Here is a 20,421-nt window from a genome sequence, read left to right on the forward strand (position 1 = left end):
CCATTACAAAGATATTGCCCAAATAATCATTTGAAAAGACTGTGCCAATTTGACAGCTAAATTTAATGAGATTTAAAAATACACAGCGATCTACTTTGTCTGCTTTTAATGAAAAGTAAGGTTGATCCCGACCTCCCACCTCCACTGTTTTAGGCAAGTATATTGATCAGCAGTGACTTACAGTTTACCTTAATTGTAAACCGTTATTTGGCTACTTCATTTGCTTCCTTTATAATATATTTTTCCTTCAATGATTAACCTTTGTCTCTGCTTACTCACTGCTCTCTGGTGGCCACTAAAAGTAAGGATACAACATTGACTGAATGCCTACTATGTGCCAGGCACAGTGAGGATTTCAGATGATTCAGATACGCAGCAGTTCAGAGGTAGATTCTGACAGTGTGTTAGCAGAACAAATGCATTTTGGGGTCTGCTAACCCTTAGTAAGAGGGCAGAGAACATCAAAATCGCATTCCTAGTAGTGATATGATATAAGCTCGGTAATTAAGGTTGCTAAAGCACAGATCTAATCAGATCAAAAATTTAAGTGGCTGCTTTCTAAGTAAAAGAAGTATTTTTTGGTCTAGCATTCAAGGCCAGGATAATTGGGTCTTCATTGTTCCCAATCTCTATGATTCTTCCTCATGATTGTTATTCTCCAGGGAAATAGAATCCCCTGTTGTCCATGTGTGTATATCTTTTTCTCCTCTGTACTTTGATTGTTATTTCAGCTGTTGGAATGCCTATCCTCCTGTAGTTTTTCCAAATCCTACTTATTTCTTAATGTCTAGATAATACTGGTCACTTACTGTGTGCTCATGTGCAAGGCTCTGTTCTTTGTGCTCTACCTGGATTGATTCATTTAATTTTCAGTACAGTCCTCTATGGCTGATGCTATTATTATCCTTATTGTGCACATGAAGAAACTGGAGCACAGAGAGGTAAAATAACTCGCTAGAGTTATTAACTCTCTAGAGATGGTCCAGCTTTTTGAGTATTATCTGGGATGTGATAAGCCGTCTTGTTCTAGAGTCTGTGTTTTTAGCCATCATGCTTTACTGCATCTCACTAGATAGATAGCCTGAGCAAATTTAGCAGTTAGTTTTGGTAACAAAAGATTTGAACATAAGCAAATGTGATCACTGTGTTAGCCACTAAAGAGAATTTGCAGTCTTTTAGTTTTACCTTTGCTCTTCCTGAGAAATATACTTTCTTTTTTTTTTTTTTTTAATTTTATTTTTCCCCAAAGCCCCAGTAGATAGTTGTATGTCATAGTTGCATATCCTTTTAGCCACTGTATGTGGGACGCGCCCTCAGCATGGCCAGAGAAGCAGTGCGTTGGTGCACGCCCGGGATCCGAACCCGGCCCGCCAGTAGCAGAGTGCGCGCACTTAACCGCTGAGCCATGGGGCTGGCCCTATACTTTCTTTTTTTTGATTCTGAATTCTTGTGCTAGGATTATTTAATTGATTTTTTCTTTTTTTTTTTTTTAGTCATTCATTACTTTTTCACATAAGGAGTAGGAGTAGCTGCATTGGTGTGGGTTCACTTTAGATCAGGCATATTTAAATTGCCTCTTAGAAAATCTCCCATGTTCTATGATTCTGAACCTTAGGGTCTTAACTGAGTGCTTGTTTGGACACTTAAGCAGATACAAAACTTCTCAAGGAAAAATTTGGCCCTACTCAGAGGAACTTCTAAATCCCACCTTTGGATATGAGTACCCCTCCCCCCCAAAATCAGCACAGGACGGGATGTTAAACTTCTTTTTAGTCTTCTTAATTTTCATGATAAACTCTGATTTGTCACAAGCTAAAGCATAAACATATCCCTTTATTCAGTAGCATAGAATGGGAACATTTTAGGCACCAGTTGGAGAGCCTGGTGTAGGGTTGATGCCCTCTGAGACAGTGGATTATTTGAGAAAGAGAATGTAGCCTAGAGATTCCCAAATGAGGTCTTCAAAATTGGGTGGAATGCTTGTTAAAAATTCTCTGTCTTTAGGTGGCCTACCTAAAGTTGGAATCTGAGATTAAGTAAATTTTCTCCTAAGCCATCATAGATGGTGTTTCTAATATTATTTCATCTGTGTTATGGGCTTAATAGGCATTGGTGGGCCATCCATTTAGAAAATCTTCTATGAGAAAATGGGCTTCAAAGGTCAAAAGTAGGTACAGTACTTATAAATTTTTGGAACATGGCCTGTTTTTGAGTAGAACACTGCCAACTCAATCTTTTTCTCCTATTTTCCTTATAGATACCTAGAAAGGAAAAATGAATTCTGCACCTTTCAAAGTACTAAGCAATATATGGAATTAATTCATAGGAGGAAGATATTCTTTGTATTCAGGCAGGCTAAAAACTGAGTAATCCAGATAATTGAGGAGTTTCCACCTATTTACTGGTTTGAGTTTCTTTAAGAACCTTAGACTCAGAATGTATCTAGAGTTATAATATGTTTGGGGGCTCTAATGGAAGGCAGTATTCTTGACTTTCTTTGCTGTTTATCAGTATGAGTCATGAACTCTTGTAATCTAATTGTCCAAAATATCTATTAAAAGCTATGCATATATTGTTGAAAACAGAAATATACCATTATGTGTTTAAAAAAACAACAAATAGGGCAGGCCCGGTGGCTTAGTGGTTAAGTGCGCGCGCTCCGCTACTGGCGGCCCCGGTTCGGATCCTGAGCGCACACTGACACACCGCTTCTCTGGCCATGCTGAGGCCGCATCCCACGTACAGCAACTAGAAGGATGTGCAACTATGACATACAACTATCTACTGGGGCTTTGGGGGGGGGGGAAAGGAGGAGGATTGGCAATAGATGTTAGCTCAGAGCCAGTCTTCCTCAGCAAAAAGAGGAGGATTGGCATGGGTGTTAGCTCAGGGCTGATCTTCCTCACAAAAACAACAACAAATAAACCCAAAAAACCAACAAAGACAAGTCAAAAGATTTGCCTTCTTAAAATGAATTGGTGTGCAACTCATGAAATTGTTAATTTCTATGTTGAGATCAAAACCAAAGTCAGAATTTGACTCTAGAATGTTTAGATAACACTACATATTTTGAGGCTAACTTTTTGTAGAACAAAATCTTTTAAAAAAATGAAGTCTGGGAGTGACGTCAGCATCATGGCGGAGTGAGCTTTCCCGTGAATTCTTCCCCCACAAGATACAACAAAAGCAACAGCCACAGACCAACAACGGAATCCCAGACAGTGAAAACCTAGAGCGGAGGGATCCACACTGCCGCACATCTGAGAGCGGAACGTGCTGGGCCCCCGGAGGAAGTGGGGAGAGGTAAGGAGAACTCCGCTCCCTCCCCATCAGATCAGCGATCCCGGTCCTCGCGGCTCCCAGAGAGGGGGGAGGGGCGGCCCTGGGCGGGAAACTGTAGCTCTTCGGGCTCTCTCAGCCAGTGGGAAACTCCCGCACAGAGGGCTCAGAGGAGCCACAGGGCTACCATCAACATCTCAGCACCCCAGAGAGCGGATAAAGAGGGGCAAACGAGAAGCCTCCCACGTCAGGCACCCAGAGGGCAAAAGAGAGAGCTCCCCCCTCCCTGCAACCCAGAGTCTGCAGCTCGACCAGACCTAGCGATCCAAGGCAGACCTGAACAAACTGGACTGGACCTGTGGATCACAGTGGGGAAAACAAAACAAAACAAAACAAAACTGCGGATCGCAGCAGAAAAACTGGGGCAGAGCGCAGGGGGCTTAGACTACACAGCCCTTTACCACCAGACAGTGGCGGCAGGTGGAAATTGCAACCAGAGACTTCCAGGATGAGGAAAATCAAAACCAACACAGGAACCACAATGCAAAAATATATGAAATCACCAGACCAGAAACAAAATGACAAGCACCCAGAAATCAACCCCAAAGACACAGAAATCCATAAACTAAATGACAGAGATTTCAAAATAGCTATCATAAAAACACTCAACGAAATACGAGACAACACAGACAAACAATTAAATGAGATTAGGAGTTTCTTCACAAAAGAGATTGAAATCATAAAGAAAAACCAGTCAGTGCTGATGGAGATGAAGAACACAATGGAGGAGATAAAGGAGAATCTGGAATCTTTAAAGAACAGAGCTGACAATATGGAGGAAAGAATTAGTACTTTAGAGGATAGGAATACAGATATACTCCAGATGGAAGAAGAGAGAGAACTAAGACTAAAAAGAAATGAAGAAAGACTCCGAGAAATATCGGACTCTGTTAGAAAATGTAACATAAGAATTATAGGTATTCCTGAGGGAGAGGAGAGGGAAAGAGGAACAGAGAGCCTATTCAAGGAAATAATAACTGAAAATTTCCCAAATCTGGGGAAGGAGCAGGAAATACCAGTAAGCGAAGCCAACAGGACGCCTATATGTATTAACAGACAAAGGCCTTCACCACGACACCTAGTGGTAAGGCTAGCCAGGGTCAACGACAAAGAAACAATATTAAGGGCAGCTAGACAAAAACAAAAAATAACGTACAAAGGAACTCCCATCAGGCTCTCAGCAGATTTCTCAACAAAAACTTTTCAGGCTAGAAGAGACTGGAATGATATATTCAAAATACTAAAAGACAAAAACTTTCAGCCAAGAATACTCTATCCAGCAAAAATATCCTTCAAATATGATGGAGAAATAGTAACTCTCCCAGATAAACAAAAGCTAAGGGAGTTCATGGCCACGAGACCCCCACTACAAGAAATACTCAAGAAGGCCCTCAGGCCTGAAAAAAAGAAGAGAAAGGGAACACAAAGCTTGGAGTAAGGAGAAAAGTAGGTAGACAAAATCAGAGAAATAGTAGATCTTTACCGGAATAGGTTAGCATCCACTTAAATACTAAACTCAAAGATCAAAGGAAGAAATTCACCAAAAATAAATTTAACCTCATCACTGTAAACATACAGCCACAACACAAGATAGAATAAGGTATAACAAGAGCAACTTAGAAGGGGAAGAGGAAAGTGACTGAATTGACTTAGTATGAGGAAATAGGAGGCTATCAGATAATGGACTATCTCATACACAAGATTTTTTGCCCAAACCTCAAGGTAACCACTAAACAAATAATCAAAACCACATATGATAAACAAAGAGAAAACTAGAAGAATCATAAGACAGAACAACCAAACTGAATTGGCAGTCCAAAACAAATGGGACAAGAAACAAAGGAAATGCAAAAGAACCAGAAAATAAGTGACAAAACAGCAACATTCAGCCCTCATATTTCAATAATTACCATAAATGTAAATGGATTGAACTCTCCAATCAAAAGATACAGAGTGGCAGGATGGATTAAAAAGCAAGACCCAACAATATGCTGCCTTCAGGAAACACATCTTAGCACTAAAGACAAGCACAGAAAAGAGTGAAAGGATGGAAGACAATACTCCAAGCTAATGGCAAACAAAAGAAAGCAGGTGTTGCCATACTCAGACAAAGTAGACTTCAAGATAAAACAGGTTAAGAAAGACAAAGAAGGGAAATATATAATGGTAAAAGGGACACTCCATCAAGAAGACATATCACTTATAAATATATATGCACCCAACATAGGAGCACCAATGTACATAAAACAACTATTAACAAACCTAAAAGGAGAAATCAACAACAACACAATAATAGTAGGGGATCTTAACACCCCACTTACAGCAATGGATAGATCATCCAGACAAAAAGTTAATAAAGAAATATTAGACTTAAATGAAAAACTGGACGAGATGGACCTAGTAGACATATACAGAGCACTCCACCCAAAAACAGGTGACTACACATTCTTCTTAAGCGCGCATGGAACATTCTCTAGGATAGACCATATGTTGGGAAACAAAGCAAGCCCCAATAAATTTAAGAAGATTGAAATCATAACAAGCATCTTTTCAGACCATAAGGCTATGAAACTGGAAATGAACCAGGAAAAAAAAACTGGGAAAGTGACAAAAATGTGGAGATTAAACAACATGCTACTGAACAACCAATGGATCATTGATGAAATTAAAGGAGAAATCAAAAACTATCTGGAAACAAACGAAAATGATAACATGCCATATCAAACCATATGGGATGCAGCAAAAGCGGTCCTGAGAGGGAAACTCATAGCGATACAAGCCCACCTTAACAAACAAGAAAAAGCCCTAATAGGCAACCTTAAATTACACCTAACAGAACTAGAAAAAGAAGAACAAACAAAGCCCAAAGCCAGCAGAAGGAGAGAAATAATAAAAATCAGAGCAGAAATAAATGATATTGAGACCAAAAAAACAGTAGAAAGGATTAATGAAACAAAGAGTTGGTTCTTCGAGAAGATAAACAAAATCGACAAACCCTTAGCCAGGCTTACTAAGAAAAAAAGAGAAAAGGCTCAAGTAAATAAAATTAGAAATGAAAGAGGAGAAATTACAATGGATACCATGGAAATACAGAGGATTATAAGAGAATACTATGAGAACTTATATGCCAACAAATTGGACAATCTACAAGAAATGGATAAATTCTTAGACTTATACAACCTCCCAAAATTGAACCAAGAAGAAATGGAGAATCTGAATAGACCAATAACAAGTAAAGAGATTGAAATAATAATCAAAAACCTCCCAAAAAATAAAAGTCCAGGACCAGATGGCTTCTCCAGTGAATTTTACCAAACATTCAAAGAAGATTTAATACCCATCCTCCTCAAACTATTCCAAAAAATAGAGGAAGATGGAACACTTCCTGAATCATTCTATGAGGCCAACATCACCCTGATACCAAAACCAGACAAAGACAATACAAAGAAAGAAAATTACAGGCCAATATCGCTGATGAACATTGATGCAAAAATCCTCAACAAAATATTGGCAAACCGAATACAACAATATGTTAAAAAGATCATACACCATGATCAAGTGGGATTTATACCAGAGCCGCAGGGATGGTTCAACATCCGCAAATCAATCAACGTGATACATCACATCAACAAAACAAAGAATAAAAACCACATGATCGTCTCAATAGATGCAGAGAAGGCATTTGACAAGATACAACATCCATTTATGATAAAAACTCTCAATAAAATGGGAATAGAAGGAAAGTACCTCAACATAATAAAGGCCATATATGACAAACCCACAGCTAACATCATACTCAACGGGGAAAGACTGACTGAAAGCCATTCCTCTGAGAACAGGAACGAGGCAGGGCTGCCCACTCTCACCACTCCTGTTCAACATAGTACTGGAGGTTTTGGCCAGAGCAATTAGGCAAGAAAAAGGAATAAAAGGAATCCAAATAGGTAACGAAGAAGTGAAACTCTCACTATTTGCAGATGACATGATTGTATATATAGAAAACCCTAAAGAATCTGTTGGAAAACTGTTAGAAACAATCAACAACTACAGCAAAGTTGCAGGGTACAAAATCAATCTACAAAAATCAGTTGCATTTCTATATGCTAATAATGAACTAACAGAAAGAGAGCTCAAAAAGATAATACCATTTACAATTGCATCAAAAAGAATAAAATACCTAGGAATAAATCTTACCAAGGAGGTGAAGGACCTATACAATGAGAACTACAAGACATTATTGAGGGAAATCCACGATGACATAAAGAAATGGAAAGATATCGCATGCACGTGGATTGGAAGAATAAACATAGTTAAAATGTCTATATTACCTAAAGCAATCTACAGATTCAATGCAATCCCAATCAGAATCCCAATGACATTCTTCACAGAAATAGAAAAAAGAATACTAAAATTTATATGGGGCAACAAAAGACCCCGAATAGCTAAAGAAATCCTAAAGAAAAAGAACAAAGCATGAGGCATCACAATTCCTGACTTCAAAACATACTACAAAGCAATAGTAATCAAAACAGCATGGTACTGGTACAAAAACAGACACACAGATCAATGGAACAGAATTGAAAGCCCAGAAATAAAACCACACATATACGGACAGCTAATTTTCGACAAAGGTGCTAAGAACATGCAATGGAGAAAGGAAAGTCTCTTCAATAAATGGTGTTGGGAAAACTGGACAGCCACATGCAAAAGAATGAAAGTGGACCATGTGCTATCGCCATTCACAAAAATTAACTCCAAATGGATCAAAGACCTGAAGGTGAGACCTGAAACTATAAAACTCATAGAAGAAAATATAGGCAACACACTATTTGACATTGGTTTTAAAGGAATCTTTTCGGATGACATGCCTACCCAGACTAGGGAAACTAAAGAAAAAATAAACAAGTGGGACTTTATCAGATTAAAGAGCTTCTACAAGACAAATGAAACCAGAATCAAGATGAACAAACAACCAACCAGCTGGGAGAGAATATTTGCAAAACATACATCTGACAAGGGGTTGATCTCCATAATATATAAAGAACTCACACAATTGAACAACAAAAAAACAAACAACCCGATCAAAAAATGGGCAGAGGAAATGAACAGACACTTCTCCAAGGAAGATATACAGATGGCCAATAGGCACATGAAAAGATGCTCAACATCACTAATCATCAGGGAAATGCAAATCAAAACAACACTAAGATACCACCTCACGCCCGTTAGAATGGCTATAATCACCAAGACAAAAAACAACAAATGTTGGAGAGGATGTGGAGAAACAGGAACCCTCATACACAGCTGGTGGGAATGCAAATTGGTGCAGCCTCTATGGAAAATGGTATGGAGATTCCTCAAAGAATTAAAAATAGAGATGCCCTATGATCCAGCCATCCCACTACTGGGAATCTATCCAACGCACCTGAAATCAACAATCCAAAGAGGCTTATGCACCCCTATGTTCATTGCAGCATTATTCACCATAGCCAAGAAGTGGAAGCAACCTAAGTGTCCCTCGACTGACGATTGGATTAAGAAAATGTGGTATATATATACAATGGAATACTACTCAGCCATAAAAAAAGACAAAATCGTCCCATTTGCAACAACATGGATGGGCCTGGAGCGTATTATGTTAAGTGAAATAAGCCAGAAAGAGAAAGACAAACACTGTATGATCTCACTCATATGTGGAATATAAACCAACACATGGACAGAGAAAACTGGACTGTGGTTACCCGGGCAGTGGGGGTGGGGGGTGGGCACAAGGGGTGAAGGGAGTCATATATGGGGTGATGGACAAACAAAAATGTACAACCCAGAATTTCACAATGTTAGAAACCATTAAAACATCAATAAAAAAAAAAATGAAGTCTGTCTCAATTGACATGAGTGATTTTAACAAACAATTGTGTAGGGTGGGGGTAGAAATCAAACTAGTTTTACCATACCCAAATCTTTGTATAGCACATTTGAGATGTCAACACGTTTCCTTTTGAAATAAAATTATTTGATAGGATACTTACATTATTTTTCCCAATACTACATAATTAAAAACCCAAGGCCCAAATTTATTTTAAGGCTTGATTAAAAGTCTTTGCTTCTATGGAAGAAAAGTTATCAAATTGAAAAGGGCTTCAGAAATTTTGATTCCGAGATTGCTTTAAGAAGGGAGAGAGGCAAGTCAAATTGAGTATGGACCCCACAGAATTGACCAGGCTACTTCCTGGGTTAGGAAAGCTCAGAGAGAGGGGCTGTGTTGCATTGGGCGGGGCCCTAGCCTGGGAGGAACTAGAAGTGAAACTGGAACTGCTTTAAAAAGGCAGATTGTAGTATTGGGCTGTGTCAGGTGGGATTGAGCAGGGAGACTGATTCCCAGGCACAAATGTGTGTGTAGTTCACCTGGCAAATTTCCTGAGAAAGTCAGCATGTTCACAGTCGACTCAGGACAGACCTGAGGCTCAACAGAGGAAAATGAGAGAAGAGCAAAGGGAGAGGTTGAGGCAGGGGCCTTAGGGTGCAGGTTATCAAAGAAAATTTCTGAGCCTTTGAGGGAGGCTGCAGGGAGTTAAAGGTGGAGTTCTGGGGACATTTTCCACTCCCCACAAGCTGTATGGAGGTGGAGGCTGCAGCATGGAAGTTGAGGGTAGATGCAGTTGTTGAGGTAAAGGTACCCTTGTTAGAACAGAAAAGGTGTATCCCCTTTGGTTTGTTTTATTTTATTTTATTTTTTTGTGAGGAGGACCAGCCCTGAGCTAACATCCAATGCCAATCCTCCCCTTTTTTCATGAGGAAGATCGGCCCTGTGCTAACATCCATGCCCATCTTCCTCCACTTTATATGGGGCGCCGCCACAGCATGGCTTGACAAGCAGTGTCTTGGTGCGCGCCCGGGATCCGAACCTGCAAACCCTCAGGCCACTGAAGCAGAGCTCCAGCACTTAACTGCTGCGCCACCGGGCCAGTCCCCCCTGCCCCTCCGCCTTGGTTTGTTTTAAAGTGGTAGATTCCCACTACAGTATTGTTGATACAAACAAAGGTTAGCTAGTCTTGTGTAATTTTATTATGCCTGGGATTAAAATTGAAATTCACTTATTTTAAAAGAAAAATGAAAACTTATGAAATAACACTGACACCTAAGAGCAATACATTTCCAGGATGGTTTAATGGTAGTTATGTGCTGTCTGTCTGGAACAAAAGATGGCACTGCTAACATGCTCTGCCTAACTAGGACATGCAGTGCTGATGTTTTTCCCAAAGGAGTGATAGACTCAAATTCAGAGATTAAAAGCCTCTGCTCTTTCTGTTGGCCTCCCCCCTTCCCATCCCCAGAAACCACTCATAGATACTCTTTGTGTGGGTGGGTGCGGGATGGGGTGGATAAATGCAAACCCCATATTTGGATTGGGGTTAGATTTATGGCTCTGAGATAGATCAGCCCTTCCCACACTTTAATTTACTTAAGCGTCACCTGGTTCTTGTTGAAATGCCGAGTTCTAGCAAGGGCACAGATGATGGTAAGGTAGTTTTGAGTAGCCAGGAGGTGGAGTAGTGGCTCTCAAAGTTTAGCCTGCAGAACAGTCTCCTGGAGGGCTAGTTAAAAGCGTGTTTACTGGGCTCCGCCTCCAGAGCCTTTCATTCACCTCACTAGGGTGGGGCCTCATACTTTGCATTTTAAACAAAGTCCTAGGAGATGCTAATATAGCTGGTGGGAGGGGCATATTTTGAGAGCCACTGAGGTAGATTATAAATAACCCTGAGGAGAATCATGGCATCTTGAACATTCTTATATAACTGAACTGAAAATAATGGAGAAAAGTTTGCAGAAAGTAATAGTGTAATTAATACTGTTCATGTTAACCAAATACATCAAAAACCAATTCTGCCAGCCCTGGTGGTCTAGTAGTTAAGATTCACTGCTCTCAACACCCAACACCCTGGGTTTGTTTCCTACTCAGGGAAGCACACCACCCATCTGGTTATCATACTGTTGTGGCTGCAAGTTGCTGTGATGCTGAAAACTATGCCACTGGGATTTCAGATACCAGCAGGGTCACCATCATGGACAGGTTTCAGCACAGCTTCCAGACGAAGATAAATTAGGAAGAAGGACCTGGCCACCCACTGCTGAAAAAAATTGGCCAAGAAAACCTTATGAATAGCAGCGGAGTGCTGTCCAATTTAGCACCAAATGGTGAGAGGATTATACAAAAAAGACCAGGAAGGGTTCTGCTCTGCTGTACACAGCGTGGCTAGGAGTCTGAATCCACTTGATGGCACTAAACAATATGGCACCTAGGGTTTATTTAACATTTGCTATGAGCCAAACTGTGCTAACATTCTCTAGTCATTTTCTCATTTAAACTCTTAACAACCTTTGAAGCAGGTACTGTTGTTCCCATCTCACACATGAGGAAACTGAGGTTTAGAGAGTCTGAGCAACTTGTCCAAGTCCACACTTGATGGAGAGAGCTGACCCCCACAGCCTCCAATGTTTTACCACCAGAGACTTGGGAATGTGCAGAGGATGTCCCAGTTTGCCATGGAATTGAAATGATCGGGGCTTTTGAGGCCCTCCCATCCCCGCTCACCAGATGCTACCTCCAGCATCCCTGCTCCAGGGAGTGGCCTCCACCTCTCCCTCTATGTTAAAGAAGAGTGGTGTCTGTGGCCACAAAGGTCAGAAGCCAAAGGACAGAGCCTTTCTTCTCTGATGGGCAGAACCTTGGCAGAGAAAGGCACTTCCAGGCCTGAGAATCAGAGGCTGGGGAAAGCTGAGTAGTGAGAAGCTTCTGGAAGGGTAGAAAGAGTACTAAGTTACAGAAAGGTACTTCCAATTGGCTGTGTGATCTTGCACAAGTCCCTTCTCTTTTCTGGGCCTCAGTTTCCCTCCTGTACAGTGGGAGGATTCTTCTGGATGATCTAATAATCTCTTTCCTTCCCCCAGCCTGCCCTTATCCCTCCTTACACCACGCCTTGGCCAACAGGCTCTGACATTCCAGAAGCAGCCTTGAACTGAGGTTTGAAGGTCCCAGGTAGGAGTCACAACCCGTTTCTGAGTTTCCTCCTGAGCTCTGGGCCCTGGGCACTAGGTCCTGACAGGGTATCTGGCCTTGACAGGTTGGAGCCATCAGAAGCAAGAAAGGCCTTGAGCCTCTGAGAAAGGCCTCAGGGGGGCCTGCATTGTGATGGCTCTGTGACGTCATCCTCTCTCCCACCCTCTACTCCTTCCCAGTCAACTGCTCTGCAGACAACCATCACTCTGAATCCCAGTGGCCTGAGAAAGTCTTCTCTCCAGTACCTTCTGCTGATCTTCTGTCTCAGCCAGCAAGAAGCACCGTGGAATTGGAATTCACTGAGAACCGCTATGACGGTTGCCTGCTGCAGAAACTGAACGAACAGAGGAAGCACAAAGAGTACTGGGACATGGCCCTGACTGTGGACCACCATGTCTTTTATGCACATTGCAATGTGCTGGCTGCTGTCTCTCCAGCAGTGAAGAGCCTCATCTCCAGAAAAGATGTGAAGACCACTTATGAGCTCTTTATCACCCTTGACTTCAACTATCTGAGTCCGGCCACCGTGGACCAGCCCCTGGACTACTTCTGCTGCGGCAAGGTGGTGATCTCGGAGCAGAAGGTGGAGGAGCTCCTTCGTTGGGTGTTTCAGCACCCCACGCCTTCAAATCCACTGCGATGATGTCCTGATTAAGTCCACCTGCCATGCCAGCTGCTTGCACTACCTCGTCTTGGCTGAGTTTTATGGGCTCAAAGAGGTATCAGACTTGGCCTACTCTAGCATTCGCGACAACTTCCGCTATTGGACCAGTTCTAAGAGCTCCCTGCCTGAGGGCTTCCTGTGCTGTCCACCTGTCATCTTTGGCTGCCTGCTTCAAGATAAAAACTTGCATGTGCTCAATGAGGACCAGGCTCTCAGGGCACTCATAAATTGGCTGTACTTCCGGAAGGATGAGCAGGAGAAGCATTTCAACAACTTTTTCTCTTAGGTCAATCTCAATGCCATCTCCAATAAGACACTCTCATTTGCCAGCAACAAGTTGAAAAACATGGAGAACAGCTCAGCCCACACAACCCTGATTGAGAGTGTCCTTGACGAATGAAAGCAGGAGGGGCCATCCATCCTGTTGAGATAGCAGCGGAAGGGGGCCTTGCTTAATTCGGTGGTCATCTTAGGTGGCCAGAAGCCCCAGGGCAAGTTCAGCGATGGAGTGTTTGCCTATATCATTCAGGAGAACCTGTGGTTGAAGCTCTCAGAGATGCCCTATCAGGCAGCAGCACTTAGTGCCACCTCTGCTGGTTGCTACATCTACATCTCGGGTGGCACCACGGACCGGATTTCAGGGCTGAAGATGGCTTGGCGGTGTGACATGGATGACAACTCCTGGACCAAGTTCCCTGACCTGACAGTTGGACTTGTCTTCCACACCATGGTGACCTGTGGGGGGACAGTGTAATCTGTGGGCGGGAGCATTACCCCAAAAGAATATGTCTCTGACATCTGTCATTATGATGAGTGCAAGGAGGCCTGGTGCCTGGCAGAGAAGAGAGCATCTCTATGGATGGCACATCTGTGATCACCAGGGGTGACCAAATCTTGTACGTTGTTACTGGACAGTGCTTGGTGAAGGGCTACATCTCCTGGGTCAGGGTGGTGGACTGCTTGACACCAACACTGGGGAGATGGTCCAGAGTATCACTTTCCCCATTGAGTTCAACCACTGGCCCCTGCTCTCTTTCAATCATGACAACACCCTCTGCGTTCACAGCTACCGGCACAGTGTGGACATCAGACTGCAGAAGATAAAGGCCAACAAGACAGCCACATCAGTGCCTCTCTTGCCTGACAACTGCCCCCTGGATGAGTCCCATGCTATATGCTCCATTGGAGACAGCGGACTGTTTATATGTGGGGGTGTCACCACAGCCAGCAATGTTCACAAAAGAGACTCCACCATCAATCCAAGCGCCTACTTGCTGGACCAAAAGACAGGCCAGTGGAAGACCCTGGCCCCCCCACTGGAGGCACTGGACTGTCCCCCCTGCTGTCTAGCCAAGCTACCTTGTAAGGTTCTTCAAAGGAATTAAAGCACTTTTTAAGTGGGAGAATAAGTAAGTGCATTATTCACAATTTAATGAGAGAGAGAAAGAGAGGAAGACGGCCTGTAGGTTTCTTATTAGTGCTTCAGTCTGCGTTTGGCCCTGAAGGGGAGATCCTGGGCTAGGGCTGCTCCCCGTGGGTGGAAACTCAGGGCTACTCTGTCACTGGGGGAATCCAAGCTGAGGCTGGAATGGAGTCCCTAGTGGGTGGGACTGAGCATCTCCCGGGCACTGGCCGAGGTGGTGTCTGGAAACCCCCTGTTCTGTCCTGTGTAGACACCTCGCAGGCATCTGCTAGACTGACAGGTAAAGCAGTTGCTTGGAACTGTGAAGCCTCAGGCTCCTCCAACAGTCACTAATCTTGAGTCTGCCCAGGAGGGCGGGGAGGGCCAATCCCCAGTCTAGGAGAGGAGCCTCCTGGGCTGGGAAGGGAGACGGTGGTGTGGGCCAGGCTCAGGGATGGGGGCAGAGGGAATGGGGGGGCAGGGTTACTTGGCTGTTGTATTTGACCGTGCAGCTGTGGTGTGTTTGTGACTCATTTGTGGGGTACTTGGGGGGTTACTCACAATTGTTTCCAGAGAGCAAAGTTCATTGAGAACTTTCTCCTGGAATACGAGGTCTGAGGGACTGGGGGTGGAAGAGAGGCCAGTCAAGGGAGAAAAAGAAACCTATTTCTCTATTGGAGAGAAGCTTGGAGATGAGGCGAGATGACAGGATAGGACAGACAGGGAGGTATAGGAGTTAGGGGTATGGACGCTGGGGACAGATTGCCTGGTTCGGATAGCAGTTCCATCACTTCCTCGGTCATCCTGGGTGAGTTACTTACCATCTCTGTGCCTTAGTTTCCTTATCTGTAAAAGGGGTGCAATAAGAGTGGCTACCTCATAGAGTGGTGGGAAGTTTAAATGAGTTAATACATGCAAAATGCCAAGGACAGTCCCTGCTCTGTGTGTGTGTGTGTGTCTGTGTGTATGTGTGTATATATACTTTTTTTTTTTTTTGCTGAGGAAGATTAGCCCTGAGTTAACATCTGTTGCCAATCTTCCTCATTTTTTGCTTGATGAAGATTAGCCCTCAGCTAAGACTTGTGCCAGTCTTCCTCTACTTGATATGTGGGTCACCGACACAGCGTGGCTGACGAGTAGTGTAGGTCCGCACCCAGGATCTGAACCCGTGAACCCTCCCTGCCAAAGTAGAACGTGCCAAGCTTAACCACTATGCCACGGGGCCGGCCCCAAATCCTTGGCGTATATTAAAGTGCTACAGGAGTCCTTTTCTAGGAGCAAAAAAAAGGGGTGAGGCAAGAGTCCTTATACTAAGTGAGGTCCCATCAAATGCTCTTTGAGACTCCTGCCCTCAAAGCCTTGGTGAGCTTTCCTCCGATTCCTGCTCCCTCTGTTTCCCTTTCAGTCATGTGTCTACTCACACATAGTCCTCAGCAGTTTAGAAGAAACTTACCACATCTTGAGATAGCATATAGAATCCTCATTCATCCATTCTCTCATTCATTCATGAATTCACTTTCTCCTCTACTTGTCAGTTCATATACACAAACCATCGCTGAGGCCTCTGCGTGCAGGTCCCTGTTCCAGGTGCTGGGGCCACAGGCATGACACGGACAATCCATATCCCTGGGAGGGAGTATCTATGCCAGTGCCCTGCAACGGGAGTATTATGCCAGCCGCGTGTGTAATTTAAATTTTCCTAGTAGCCACGTTAAAATGGTAAAAAGAAACAGGTGAACTTAATTTTAATACTATATTTTAACTCAATATATCCAAAATATCACTTAAACAAGTAATCAATGTAAACATTTCTTAATGCGATATTTAACTTTCTTTTTTTCATGCTAAGTCTTCGGAATCCAGTGTATACTTTACACTTACAGCACAGCTCAGTTTGGACTAACCACGTACACGAGGCCCCAGGAGGATAGGGGCTCTTATTAGACAACGCAGGACACTACATGTCCTCCTGGTTCATATCTGCTCCATCCCCTTCCTTTCCCCCCTCAGTCCTGCTCACCTGCTCAGCCTCGTCTTCCTGACCTCTCTGTTGGCTGGCCTCTCTCTGCAAAGCCTGCCCCTCTGCCCAGGTCTTACTTTCCTCCTTCCAGGCCAGGACCTTGGACTTCACAGCTGACCCTCTGTCCCCTGGAACTTCTCCCACATTCCTCACTTCTCCAGCCCTGGGCAGCCCCCTCCTCTGCTCACCTCACTGCCATCCGCCCGCTGGAAGAGCAGGGCCTTCCAGATCCATGCAGCTAAGCCCAGCTGCCCCCTCCCCACCCCACCAGGCTCAGCTGACCGCTGAGTCACCTCTTACTGACTCCAGATGCCATTCCCCACAGCTGGCTCTCCACCCTCTCTGGTGTCCTGGGGCCCCACTCTTCCCCTGTCTTCTTTCTCAGCCCCTTACCTCTCATTCTGGCACCAGAACTCTGGAGAAATAGAGTCAGATAATCTGAGCTCCATAAGTAATCCCATGTCCACCAAAAATCTCGAGAGCTGCTGCTGTTGAGCACCTCAGAGGAAGAGGTGTCCGTCCACGATTCAAAGCTGATGCCTCCCTGTGTCTTCCTTCTGTCCCCTCACAACTTCTCAGCCTCCTCAGTTCCCTGTCTCTCCACATCCTCTTGCTGATTTCTTCCCTTCATCCCACAAATATTTTCAAGTTTCTCCTGTCCTGAAAGCAAACCCTCCTCTGCTCTGAGGTCTGCCTCTTGCTGTCTGCACATCTCTTTCCTCAGTTGAGCTTCCTGAGTGTTGTCTCTGCTCTCTGGCTTCAGATCAACCTCTGTTCCCACCAGGCCACCAGAGTGTCTCCTGAGAGCTCTGTCCTCTTCTCTGCATTGTTTCTTTCTCTTGCAGTGCTGGACAGTACTGGCCACTCCCACCTGCAACAGAATCGCTAGGGCGCTTGCTAAAATGGGAGATCTTTAGCATAGTGGGATCATAATTTCATATACTAACCAATGTGATCCTCCTTCTTCCTTCCTAAGCTCTTCCCACATGAAAATTAGACCAGGAGGCTGAAGCATTCAGGGCTTGTCACCTGGAGGAGGCTGGCTCAGCTGAATGGAGGAGTCAGAGTCAAATTCTTGGCATTGCTGCTAGGGAAGCTGGATCAATTCATAGCAGAGATTATCGTCTTGAAAGACAAGGTTTGTTTTTTTTTTTTGTATGTTTTTATTGATGTCTTAATAGTTTATAACATTGTGAAATTTTGGTTGTACATTTTTGTTTGTTGATCACCATATTCATGTCTCCCTTCACCCCTTGTGCCCACCCCCTACCCCCATTGCCCTTGGTAACCACAATACAGTTTTCTCTGTGCATGTGTTGGTTTATATTCCACATATGAGTCACATCATACGGTGTTTGTCTCTCTCTTTATGGCTTATTTCACTTGTCCTCCGGGTGCATCCATATTGTTGCAAATGGGACGATTTTGTCTTTTTTTATGGCTGAGTAGTATTCCATGGTATATATATACCACATCTTCTTTATCCAGTCATCACTTGAGGGGCACTTGGGTTGCTTCCACTTCTTGGCTATAGTGAATAATGCTGCAATGAACATAGGATAGGGGTGCATAAGCCTCTTTGGATTGTTGATTTCAGGTTCTTTGGATAGATTCCCAGTAGTGGGATAGCTGGATCATAGGGTATTTATTCTATTTTTAATTTTTTGAGGAATCTCCATACCGTTTTCCATAGAGGCTGCACCAGTTTGCATTCCCACCAGCTGTGTATGAGGGTTGCTGTTTCTTCACATCCTCTCCAACATTTGTTGTTTTTTGTCTTGGTGATTATAGCCATTCTAACGGGCGTGAGGTGATATCTTAGTGTTTTGATTTGCATTTCCCTGATGATTAGTGATGTTGAATGTCTTTTTTTTTTTTTTTTTAATTTATTTATTTATTTCCCCCCAAAGCCCCAGCAGATAGTTGTAGGTCATAGCTGCACGTCCTTCTAGTTGCTGTATGTGGGACGCGGCCTCAGCATGGCTGGAGAAGCGGTGCGTTGGTGCGCGCCTGGGATCAAACCCGGGCCGCCAGCAGCGGAGCACGCACACTTAACCGCTAAGCCATGGAGCCGGCCCTGAACATCTTTTAATGTGCCTATTGGTGATCTGTATATCTTCTTTGGAGAAGTGTCTGTTCATTTCCCCTGCCCATTTTTTGATCGGGTTGTTTGTTTTTTTTGTTGTTCAGTTGTGTGAGTTCATTATATATTATGGAGATTAACCCCTTGTCATATATATGTTTTGCAAATATTTTCTCCCAGCTGGTGGATTGTCTATTCATTTTGATCCTGGTTTCATTTGTCTTGTAGAAGCTCTTTAATCTGATAAAGTCCCACTTGCTTATTTTTTCTTTAGTTTCCCTAGTCTGAGTAGGCATGGCATCTGAAAAGATTCCTTTATGACAGATGTCAAATAGTGTGTTGCCTATATTTTCTTCTATGAGTTTTATAGTTTCAGGTCTCACCTTCAAGTCTTTGATCCATTTTGAGTTAATTTTTGTGAATGGCGATAGCAGATGGTCCACTTTCATTCTTTTGCACGTGGCTGTCCAGTTTTCCCAACACCATTTATTGAAGAGACTTTCCTTTCTCCATTGTATGTTCTTAGCTCCTTTGTCAAAAATTAGCTGTCTGTACATGTGTGGTTTTATTTCTGGGCTTTCAATTCTGTTGCATTGATCTGTGTGTCTGTTTTTGTACCAGTACCATGCTGTTTTGATTACTGTTGCTTTGTAGTATGTTTTGAAGTCAGGGATTGTGATGCCTCCAGCTTTGTTCTTTTTTCTTAGGATCGCTTTAGTTATTTGGGATCTTTTCTTGCCCCATATGAATTTTAGGATTCTTTTTTCTATTTCCGTGAAGAATGTCATTGGGATTCTGATTGGGATTGCATTGAATCTGTAGATTGATTTAGGTAATATAAACATTTTAACTATGTTTATTTTTCCAATCCATGTGCATGGGATGTCTTTCCATTTCTTTATGTCATCATCGATTTCTTTCAATAATGTCTTGTAGATTTCATTGTATAGGTTTTTCACCTCCTTGGTAAGATTTATTCCTAGATATTTTATTCTTTTTGATGTGATTGTAAATAGTATTATCTTTTTGAGCTCTCTTTCTGTTAGTTCATTATTAGCATACAGAAATGCAACTGATTTTTGTAGATTGGTTTTGTACCCTGTGACTTTGCTGTAGTTGTTGATTATTTCCAATAGTTTTCCAATGGATTCTTTAGGGTTTTCTATATATAAAATCATGTCGTTTGCAAATAGTGAGAGTTTCACTTTTTCATTGCCTATTTGGATTCCTTTTATTCCTTTTTCTTGCCTAATTGCTCTGGCCAAAACCTTCAGTACTATGTTGAATAAGAGTGGTGAGAGTGGGCAGCCTTGTCTTGTTCCTGTTCTCAGAGGAATGGCTTTCAGCCTTTCCCTGTTGGGTATGATGTTGGCTGTGGGTTTGTCATAAATAGCCTTTATTATGTTGAGATACTCCTTCTATACCCCTTTTTGTTGAGAGTTTTTATCATAAATGGATGTTGGATCTTGTCAAATGACTTCTCTGCATCTATTGAGATGACCACGTGGTTTTTATTCTTCATTTTGTTGATATGGTTATCACGTTGATTGATTGGTGGATGTTGAAACATCCCTGCATCCCTGGTATTAACCCCACTTGATCATGGTGTATGATCTTTGTAATGTGTTGCTGTATTTGGTTTGCCAATATTTTGTTGAGGGTTTTTGCATCTATGTTCATCAGTGATATTGGCTTGTAATTATCCTTCTTTGTACTGTCTTTGTCTGGCTTTGGTATCAGGGTGATGATTTAGGAAGTGTTCCATCTTCCTCTATTTTTTTGAATAGTTTGAAAAGGATGGGTGTTAAATCCTCTTTGAATGTTTGGTAAAATTCACCGGAGTAGCCATGTGGTC

The 20,421-nt window shown here is 42.9% G+C and overlaps 1 pseudogene; it reads left to right on the forward strand.

Annotated features, from left to right (window-relative positions):
* The first annotated feature begins 12,536 nt into the window (after positions 1-12,536).
* On the forward strand, positions 12,537-14,572 carry LOC131393774 (calicin-like; annotated as a pseudogene).
* Positions 14,573-20,421: the final 5,849 nt, after the last annotated feature.

The sequence above is a fragment of the Diceros bicornis genome, chromosome 28, assembly GCF_020826845.1.
Source record: "Diceros bicornis minor isolate mBicDic1 chromosome 28, mDicBic1.mat.cur, whole genome shotgun sequence".
In the NCBI taxonomy this organism is placed as follows: Eukaryota; Metazoa; Chordata; class Mammalia; order Perissodactyla; family Rhinocerotidae; genus Diceros; species Diceros bicornis.